The sequence below is a fragment of the Scyliorhinus torazame genome, chromosome 21 (assembly GCF_047496885.1).
Source record: "Scyliorhinus torazame isolate Kashiwa2021f chromosome 21, sScyTor2.1, whole genome shotgun sequence".
NCBI lineage: Eukaryota > Metazoa > Chordata > Chondrichthyes > Carcharhiniformes > Scyliorhinidae > Scyliorhinus > Scyliorhinus torazame.
In genome coordinates, this window is record NC_092727.1 from 35,906,492 (window position 1) to 35,916,825 (window position 10,334).

General features: G+C 49.4%; 1 long non-coding RNA gene across 1 annotated transcript; it reads left to right on the forward strand.

The window, feature by feature from the left end:
* Window positions 1-341: 341 nt before the first annotated feature.
* On the forward strand, window positions 342-9,948 carry LOC140397975 (uncharacterized). The gene is made up of 3 exons (XR_011937364.1): window positions 342-645; window positions 3,569-3,959; window positions 9,598-9,948. It is a non-coding gene; the product is annotated as an uncharacterized lncRNA (long non-coding RNA).
* Window positions 9,949-10,334: the final 386 nt, after the last annotated feature.

The following is a 10,334-nucleotide window of genomic DNA, read 5'->3' on the forward strand; positions in this document are numbered from 1 at the left end:
TATGACATAACTTCTATGAAACAAGGTGTTAGTGTCTGACAACAACTACCAAATGGATGGTCGAGCATGGCAATGTCATACGCCACAGAGCTCCACATTCCTGTGTAGTAGTAACGGAAGAGGGTTCTATCTGAAGGAGAAACCGCAGAGCACTTCTTAAGATTACGACCCATTGAACCCACATTTTCAAACATCACAATAGATACAGAGCTACTCAAAGCAGCTCCAACTATATGTCACAAAGACAACATTCCAGTAGCGAACACAACAGCAGCATTGGAACAACACCATGCAGAAGCATCGCAGAATAGCCAAACACAATTGCAAGCCAAGATTGCACTGAGAAGATCTACACATCTCAGGAAAAAGCCAGACAGACTTAATTTGTGAAAAAGCGAAAATAATTATCAACTGACGGACAATAACATTATGAAACCATGTACAGCCTCAACAAGCATCATGTACTGTAAATATGTTTGAATGCATATCCAAATAACTTCAAAGAAAGGAGGACATGACAATATGTGTATTGTGAGAATGATGAAGGGTTAACAATTTACTGTAACTACATCCAACAACGAGATGGAGATCAAGTGCATACACATGGATCATGTGATACTCTTAATTTGGGGAGTAGGTTGTCAGGTAAGATAATGAATGGTCGTGTTATAAGGAGCTCTGTCGTTATAATCAGTTTTAGTCAATCTGTTATCTTTTATATCTTAGCAAGCAAGTCGAATCTATTTAGTTGTAGTGTAAATAAATTAGCTTTGTTCAAAACCTAGCTTGATGTTCTTTGTGAGCTGCTGCACTTCAAAGCCATCCTCATTCAGAAAGCAAAGAACATCACAGTTGCTACAATGGTTTAAGTCATCCTCCAAAGTGTGACATGGTTAGCTCTTCTGTGCATGGATAGAAACCTGATGTTCGTGTGCAACAGGAGCCTAATGGAACTACACACAAAAGTTGTAGGATGATGGGAAGGGAAAAGTAAAATGACATGAGACCAGAATCAGGAAAAGTGTCAGCAGTCACAAAACCTCAAAATTTTCAGGTTTTATTAACAGCCTTCATGATCTTCGTGAAAACATTTGCAATTAGTGCCTTTCACAACCTGAAAACATCACAAAGCAATTCCAGTGATATTATTGAAGTGTAGTCATTGTTGAAGAACCGTAGGAAACACAACAGGCAAATTGTGCACAGCAAGGTCCCATAAACAGCAGCGAGATGATCAAATAATCTGTTTTTTCTATGTGATGTTGATTGAGCGATAAATACTGGCCAGTATACCAGGGATAATGCCCTGTTCTTCAAAGTAGTATCATGGAATCTTTATATCCATCTGTTATGGTAGACAGGGCAGTAGCTGAGTGGATGTTGAACCCACAATGTTCTGCCTCAGAAGCACCTAATGCCTCAAACACATGCTTGAGTCACAAAGATGAACCTTACAAAGCAAGTTAACTGTCTGCAAAAGAATTCCAGTGTTAAAGTAGTTGACTGAGAACATAATTTCCCAAATACTGAAAAAACAAATAGTTTGGATGCTGAAAATCTGAAATTAAAAGCAAAAACTATTTGTGAGCTCAGCCAGTATCTGTGGGGCGAGGAACAAAGTTGTCCAGTCAATTATCTGTCACCAGAAAGAGAAAAACAGTGACATGTACAAAGGCAGGGAAAGATAAACAGTCTGTGATAGGGTCTAATGGGCAGAGAATGGTGCAAGGTAAAAGGAGATGGGAATGGGACGAACAAAGAAATAAAAGATAGGTCAAGAGGAGGTGTAAATGGCATCAGTAGAATCATTACCAACAACTGCTGTCTGAACAAAATGGGAGCAGTGTTAATGATGAATGCAACATTGAGTCTAGAAGGTTATGTAGTGCCCAATTGAAGGATTAGAAGCTTGATCTTCCATTGAGCTTCATTAGAGCAATATGGGATTTCAATAATGGCTGCTTTTACTGCCATTGCTGTGTATGTGCAGCTGAGTTCTGATGACAAGGCCAGGTTAACATCTGCCATATTTATAGGAGACGTACACAGTTATCATAGGCTCTGACAACAGCAGCAGAAAATGTTATGAATTTCTTTCCTGGACTGACAGTGATGGATTTTGGAAACTCTTTTTACAGGGGGTTAGAAGGGTATGATTTGCAGATGGAAAACTAGCGGGATAATTTACTGTAGTGACGTTAGCTCGATTTTCTAAACACTGGGAGGGATTTCACGGGCCTGTTAGCCGTGGGGGCAGAATCCGTAATGACCGCAAACTATCGCAAGAGACCAAAACGGGATTTGCGCCGGCGAGATTCCAGAACACGATCTGCCCGAGCCCTCCCTGATGATGGGATTAGGCTCACGCCCTGGAATTGATTTGCATCAATTTGAATGCATTACCGTGTACTTAGTGAAATTGAATTGGAATTCCAACCTCATCGAATCTTCCACCTATCAGCCATGATGTCACCCGAGTGAGAATTACTACTGCATTTTAAAAACAGGTGCCAGTTGCCATGACGTCCGAGAGTGAGGAAGGAGGGGAGCACTGCCATTACCACCTAGTACCAGGGGACAGAGCCCACTGGCAAACTCCGGGTGAGGAGTGGGGCGGTTGCGGTTTGGGGATTTCTGGGATGGACGTCGAGGCTGGTGTGTGGCCCTAAAACCTATTGCCTGTGTTGTATCAAATGTTCTTAGAGCACTTTCTTCATCAGCGGATTGCAGCAAAGTGTTATGGGGCAGCTGTGGGTGTGGGGATTATGAGGTGGGGTGTAGAGTGTGAAGAGAGTGAAGGAGGCGGGTCTAATAAACTGGGTGGATGAGATCCTGAAAGAGAAGCCAACGCGGTGATGGGCCTGGAAGGTGGGGGGCAGTGCACGACCAAAAATAAATAATTTTTAAAATATGGAGTGGCTGTCCAAGAGTCTTAATGCAGTGGCCTGACCACAGCGAGATCTCAGAATTACACAGCCTGCGAAAAAAGGAACCCATTGGCCTTGCATATCCTCGAAGCAGAAAGCAATTGTGCCCTCTAACATTCCCGAGAGTCATGTTCATCAAATTAATTGGCCAACAAGATTAAACCCTTAACAATGTCAGCTATCCACAGTCTGAAAGTCAAGGATAGGAGTGAAACCTCAGGGTTCAAGGTTTAACACTTCCGTATACGGGATCGAGAGGGACTGTGCCTGTGCCCCAGCTTCTGCCATAGAGGATCCATCAGCCCCCATGATGGGCATCATCGTCTAGTTAACCCTACCCATGACGGGTGGGAGACCATAGGAACCTCCTGTCTCCACCCCCAGTGATTTAGAGAATAATGGAGTGGACAACCAGACAGGGGCCTGAGGCGACTGCGAGGGGGGAGGATATTGATGGGGGCTGGTCATGCAATGGAGATGGTAGGGCACCTGAGATGGAGTGGGTGATAGCCATAGGATAAGGTGTAGGACTGGCTGCTTCCAGCGCCGCGAGGCCATTGGGTGAGGGGAGGTACTGACGTTAAGCAGCGGCAACACTAACCTGTCTGTATCTCACTCTCTCTCTCTCTCATCCCTTGCAGCTTACTGAGAGATATCAGTGGAGCCAGTGGAGCTGCAATTCTGCTCATTACAGCCTGGGGGAGCGCAAATTCCTGCAACAACTAGGAGCAACAGCATTCAGGGAGCACCCAGCACCAGGAGTGCAGGGGGTCACAGGGCAAGCTGAAGGGCCGGAGGCCACATCAGCCGAACTGGGGGATTGAAGGCGAAGAAGGAGACTGAGGGGATACAGGGCCTGTGTGTCCCTCATGGAGATGTCGGACAAAATTTGCCACTGGAGACTCTGCATCACCAGGGAGACAGTGCAGTACCTCCGCCACATTCTTTCCAACTTGGCGCCATGTGGATTTAGAGGCTACCTGTTCCCTGTGGCGATGAAGGTCATGACAGCCTTCAACATCTATGTGACAGGTACGTTCCTGGGCTCCACGGCTGTCCTGTGTGGCATTTCACAGTCATTCTCCCATAAGTACATGAGGTCATGGATTCTCTCTCTGCAAGGGCATCAGGCATCATTCATCTTTTTAAAAATTCAGACTACCCAGTTATTTGTTTCCAATTAAGGGGCAACTTAGCATGGCCAATTCACCTACCCTGCACATCTTCTTGGGTTGTGGAGGTGAGACCCATGCAGTCAGGGGAAAAATGTGCAAACTCCGTATGGACAGTGACCTGGGGCCGGGATCGAACCCAGGTCCTTGGTGCCGTGAGGCAACAGTGCTAACCACTGCATCACCGTGCTGCCTGGACTTCATTCCTTTCAACCTCGACCAGGTCCAACAGGAAGAGAAGGCTGCGGGATTCTGCACCACAGCTGATCCGTCATATGTGCAGGGAGCAATCGACTGCGGTCGGATGGATAAAAATCCCGGCCTTTGTCTGGGCGGGAAAGAGTCTGAGGATATAAAAAAAACATCTTACATAGAGGGCGACACGTGGGAGGCTTGGCTCTACTGAACCTCCTATTCTACCACTGGGCAGTGAACACAGAGAGGGTGTGGGGGGTGATTGGGAGAGCCAAAGGCGGAATGAGTTCAGATGGAGGAGACCTCCTGTACAGGGACATCCCTCTGGGCGCAGGCCACCACCTCACTCCAAGCCCTCCAACCAAATACTCGAGGAGCCCGGTGGTAGTAGCCATATTAAGGAGCTGGAACCAGTTCAGACACCATTTCAAAATCAGTGGCATGTCTGTTGAGCCCCCATCTGCAGGAACCATAAACTTATTCCGGAAAAATAGGTGCCATCTTCAAAACGTGGAGTGAGGACAGAGGAATACTGACGGTGAGGGACATGCACGTGGGTGGTAGAGTAGTGACCCTGGGGGTGCTAACAGAGAAGTTCCAACTCCCGAAAGGGAAGATCCTACTGGATAGACTATTAGCACCGGACTTGCTAGGGGGCCGTAAATGTGGTGACACATACAAACGACTGTTCGAAGAGGTGAAGTTCCCAATGGATGAGACAGGAGAAAAATGTGGGGAGGAGCTGGACATGGAGATAGGGGGAGGAATCTGGATCAAAGCTCTGAACAGGGTCAACTCTTCTTCCTCATGCGCAGGGCGAAGGCCAAAGCAGTTAAATGTGGTGCACAGGGCACACCTAACCGGGACATGCATGAACATGTTCTTCCCGGAGGTAGAGGACAAGCGCAAGCAGTGTCAGGGGGTCCGGCCAACCACACCTGCACATTCTATTCCTGCCCCAAACTCATCGGGTTCTGGACTGCCTTCTTCGAGGCCATGTCCAGAGTAGTGGGCGTAAAGATGGAGCCATGCCTCTCAATGGCAATCTTCGGGGATTGAAGCACCCAGAGCACTTTATGGGGAGAGGGGCCGATGCCTTGGCCTTCACCTCCCTGATTGTGTTCCAGAGCCATCTGCTCGGATGGAGGTCGGCAGACCCACCCCGAGCTTCAGACTGGCTCTCTAAAGTTAGAAAAAATAAAATTTGCAATTAGGGGATCAGACAAAGGATTCCACAATAGGTGGAAACAATTCACCAGCCTCTTCGAAGACCTGTTCATGACCAGCAACTTGGGGGAGGATGGAGCAAGGGAAGTAGAGGGAGTGGGGGCTGATGATAAAGAAGGAACAACTAGAGAAAGGGAAGTAGGGATGAGGCATGATGGGAGGGGGGGGAGAGGGGGGGGGGGGGGGGAGGTGACAGGCCCCAAGATTTGGAGATGCTGACCTGTGGAGGCAGCTTGACACCATGGAAGCCAGGAGGGATGTCCTGTTCCTACGAGGGTTCAGGAAAGTCAGCCACAAGGCAGTCTTCCTTGCAGGTCACAAGTGCTGCCTGGGATGAGGTGGCGGCAGCTGTCAGCTCAGGGAGTGTGGCCAGGAGGGCTGGCCTTCAGTGCCGAAAAAAGGTCAATGACTTACACCGGGCAGCCCGAATCAGTAAACACCAAAAACCTCCCTCCCACCCACAACCCCGTGGGAGCACCCACCCCCAAATCCCCATGTGAACCCCAGCCCTTTCTCCACCCCCCTCCCCCCTCAACTCCCCCCCCCCCCCCCCCAACCCCTCTTCACACCCCCTCTCCCACCACTGTGAACCATTATGTGGCGAAAGATGCCCTCTCTGTGTCTACTCAGGAAACGCTCCATAATTATTGGGAGAGAGCCCAGACAGACAGAGGGGTGGCAGACATAAGAAACCTCTCCTCCTTTGAGGAGTGGGACTTATGGTGACCGATATGGCCGAGGACAGATCAGTCACCCACACGGAGGCTGACGGAAGCCGGAGAGGTGAGGACCCACCAGACTCCACCCAGGGAACCTGTAAAACATGAGTAGTGATTGCCTTACTGACTGAGTCATCCTTCCCATTGACCACATGTCCCATTCTCCAGCAGGTCCTCCAGATGACGGCACCGGCCCACCCCGGGCAGCCCCCTCTCCTGACTCTGAGGGTGCAACCGTAGTCGTGGCACAGCTGTTATCCCCACCCTCCACCAGCACAGATACACGCACCTCAGTGGGACATAGAACATATAGTGCAGAAGGAGGCCATTCGGTCCATCGAGTCTGCACTGACCCACTTAAGCCCTCCCTTCCACTCTATCCCCGTAACCCAATAACCCCTCCTAACCTTTTTGGTCACTTAGGGCAATTTATCATCGCCAATCCACCTAACCTGCACGTCTTTGGACTGTGGGAGGAAACCGGAGCACCCGGAGGAAACACACGCAGGCACAGGGAGAATGTGCAGACTCCGCACAGACAGTGACCCAGCGGGGAATCGAACCTGGGACCCTGGCGCTGTGAAGTAACAGTGCTATCCACTTGTGCTACCGTGCTGCCCTACGTTAGTGTCAGTGTTATGTTAGTGCAAGTGTTATGTTAGTGTTAGTGACAAGTTAGTGGACAGGCTTCGGGGGCACAATCTGGAGAACCACATCACTGATGATGCACAACAGGTGAAGGCAGGAACCCCCAGGTGATACTGCAGTCAGAGGACTGCTGGATGGCAGGACTCAGCCCAGCTGGGTCCCAGCTGGTACAGAGGTACACGGAGCTGATGGAGACGATAGGGATCAACATGGGCATTCAGAGGGAGATGTCAGCTTCACTCCAGCAGATCCATAGCCGCTTGGGGGATTCCCAGAGGCTACGGGTGCAGGAGATTGTACCGCCAATGAGTGGCACCGAGACTAACACTGGTAGGGTGGAGACTGCAGTGGAAAGCCTGGTGCACAAAATCGGCACCATGAGTGAAGGTGTCCAAGGCATCGCACAGTCGGTGGCGCTCATGGCTGACGTTCTCGGCATAATGTTCGACTTGCTTGGGGATGTCACCCAGTAACAGGGTGACCTTGATGAGGCTCTGCGGGACATGCCCCGCTCTCAGATGGGAATGGTCGAGGCACTGAGAAGCTTGTCCAAGTCGCAGGTGGGCATGGCTGAGGTGTTGCAGAGCAAGGCCCTGTCACTGAGGAGCATCGCTAAGGGCGTTGACACTATGGTGCAGACCATGGGGAACCGCCAGGGCTGGCAGCTCAAGCCACCTGCCCTTCCAACCCAAAATGAACCCAAGGGCCCTATGGGCACCGATCGGAAGGAAGGGGCACTGGGTGCCAAGTTGGACCTGTCCCATGGACTGGGGATGGTGGCCACCAGCTCCCCTGAGTTCCACCCCTCTGATGAGGCTGCATCTTGCAGTCAGCAAATGGGACAAGGCAGCACGGCTGTGCGTGAGCCGCTAAAAAGTGAGCTGGGGCCCTCCAGCCCCAGAGGCTCCAGAGCCCCCAGAGGACATACATCAGGGGCATCGAAGGCCAAGGGACGAATTAAGCAGCTGGCGGCCTCCACCTCAGATGCGCATCCTGGGGAAGCGCCAAGCCATAATGGTAGAACTAGGAAGGCATGGTCATCGAAGAACACGGAGGGCTCCGGATGAGTGGGTGTTACTTGGGGTGGGGTGGGGGGTGGGGGGGGGGGCGCCGTGTCAGGAGTGGGGTTTGTGCAACACATTAAACACCTTTTCGCAAAACCATTATGATGCCTCTGTCATTTCCTTCCACAATGCGGGCTGACTACTTGGATGGAAATGGGGCTTAAGTGGTGATAATTGGTTTCTCGCCATGCTCCGACGGGGTCCCGATTTCGCTTATGGGAGTGGGCCGGTTGCAACGCAAACCATTTGGCACCTGTCACAGATCTCGTTTTTGGCCGCTCCCGCTATTCACCGGCCTCGTTACACTTGAGCGAGCGAGCAAAGAGGCCGGAGAATCGCGCCCATAGTTTCAAGTAAGACATGGGGTTGCATTTCACAGGGGGCAGGGGTGGAGATCCAGAAGGAAAGTCAGCTTTCCCCGTGCCAGTCTGTTCTGCAGACATAATATGCTGCAGGTGGGCTAGACTGGCTGACAGTGGGGTTTCCACCTTCACTGGGGAAGAAGTCACGCATTCAGGAGATGCCAGCTCATCCGACTGGCTGGCAACTCTAGCTGTCTCAGTTGCGCCATGAGTACAATGGTGGGCATTGCTGGGACTGCAACCAGTCCCAAGATAAAAGCGCAATGAACCCCGGAGTAAGGTAAGTCTGGGGCATTTGGCCAGTTTAGGGAGTTGGGGCTGGTGGGTTTTGGAGAGCAGGCAGCTGAGAAGAAAATGTGGTATCACCTTAGTGGCCACCCCTGATGCGCCAAGGACCTCCCGTGAAGTAGTAACCCTCTCCCTTCCTGTCCTTCTCAAAATTTTCAGCTCACCCATGTCTGCCACAGGATGAATTTTTTAATTGAAACCATCCACTGTAGTAGGATTCGAGCCAGGGACCCCTGAGCATTGCCCTAGGTTTGTGGTTGACCAGTTCAGTGACCTATGCCTCCAGGCCACATGTGGGCAGGATATTATCAGTATCAATTGGCGGGCTGGCAAACTCGATTGACTCCTAATTACCTATTTACCATGGCAGGACAGCTGTGGATTTTGGTCGTCACCCACCTACCGTATTATGGTGGGGCTGGGCACCCACCACAGTTTACTTGTCTCCCCCATTGAAAATACACCTGGTGAGGCAGGTAAAATCCTGCCCATGGTGAATTTTACAGATGTGCACTTCAGCTTGACCAGGAGTGTAAATCTAGAAAATTGCCCATGCATGAAACCCGTCAAGTGCATTCATATGATTTTTTCAAATAGTCACCACTCGTAAGTGATGCTCTCATGACTGAAAAAATATGGCCTGGATTTTCCTTTCGGAAACTGCTGGCTTTGAAGCCCATATAAAGTGTGCAGTGGCTAGCCACCATAACGTGGCACAAAAAAGTGGCCACCTTTTGAAATTATTTTGAAATTCCACCAAATGCCATTGCCAGACACCGTGAGGCCACATGTAGATGGTGGTAGGTAAACATGGCCAAGCTCCCTCCACACATTCTCATGATAAATGCCCATTGCCCAAGAGTTGTGGTGGATATTGCATAAAGTAATTTCTGCTCAAATGACTGCAGCTTTATTTAACTTCCTCTGCACAATGGCAGGACAGCTGTGGATCTTGGTCTCCACCCACTAACCAATAACTTGGTTATTCTTTCCAGCCTACACATTGTAATTATTGACAGGCGAGATCGATTGCCCATTGGGTAGCCCACCCTTCCTGTGCTATGAAGAGGAGAAGGATAAGGAATGCAAAAGTCTCAATTGGAGGAGCTCGGCAGATACATCAGATAAGACGCTTTGTTTATGGCATGTCGGTGCCCATTATATAGGGTCTCTAGACAAGAGGTCTTACTTAATCTTCTTTGCTGCTCAATGCCTGGACTGCCCCAAGAGGCTATTAGTGGGGAGTGGGTATGTGGCTGTTAGGCCTTCAGCTGATTGATAATGTGCAGTTCACTTGAATGAGGAGCTTGGCACTTTCTGTACTAATAAAAATGACTTTCCTTTGACTTTTTATGCCTCCAGATCTTTCCAAGCAGCATCACATTATTTTGTTGTATTAGTCAGAGAGAAGTTCACCACTCTTTAAAAAAATCACTGATGCCATGTGAACTCCAGAGTTTATTATCTTCCCTATAAAGCCTGCAAAACACAGAGAGAAATTCTGTTGATAAATTGTGTCTCCACAGAGCAGCAAGCAATTGATGGAACAATCAGGGCTTTGAAGGTCCGATTTAATAATTTAACAATGGGAAAGGATTTCACTCAATGATTATTTAGCTATTATTTTTCACAGACCTTGCACCTTAATGTCCATAATCCTGCAAGAGATCAACAGACATAAATTATATGATGATCCATCAAGGTTGATTAACCATGAACCAGGTAGGTTGCT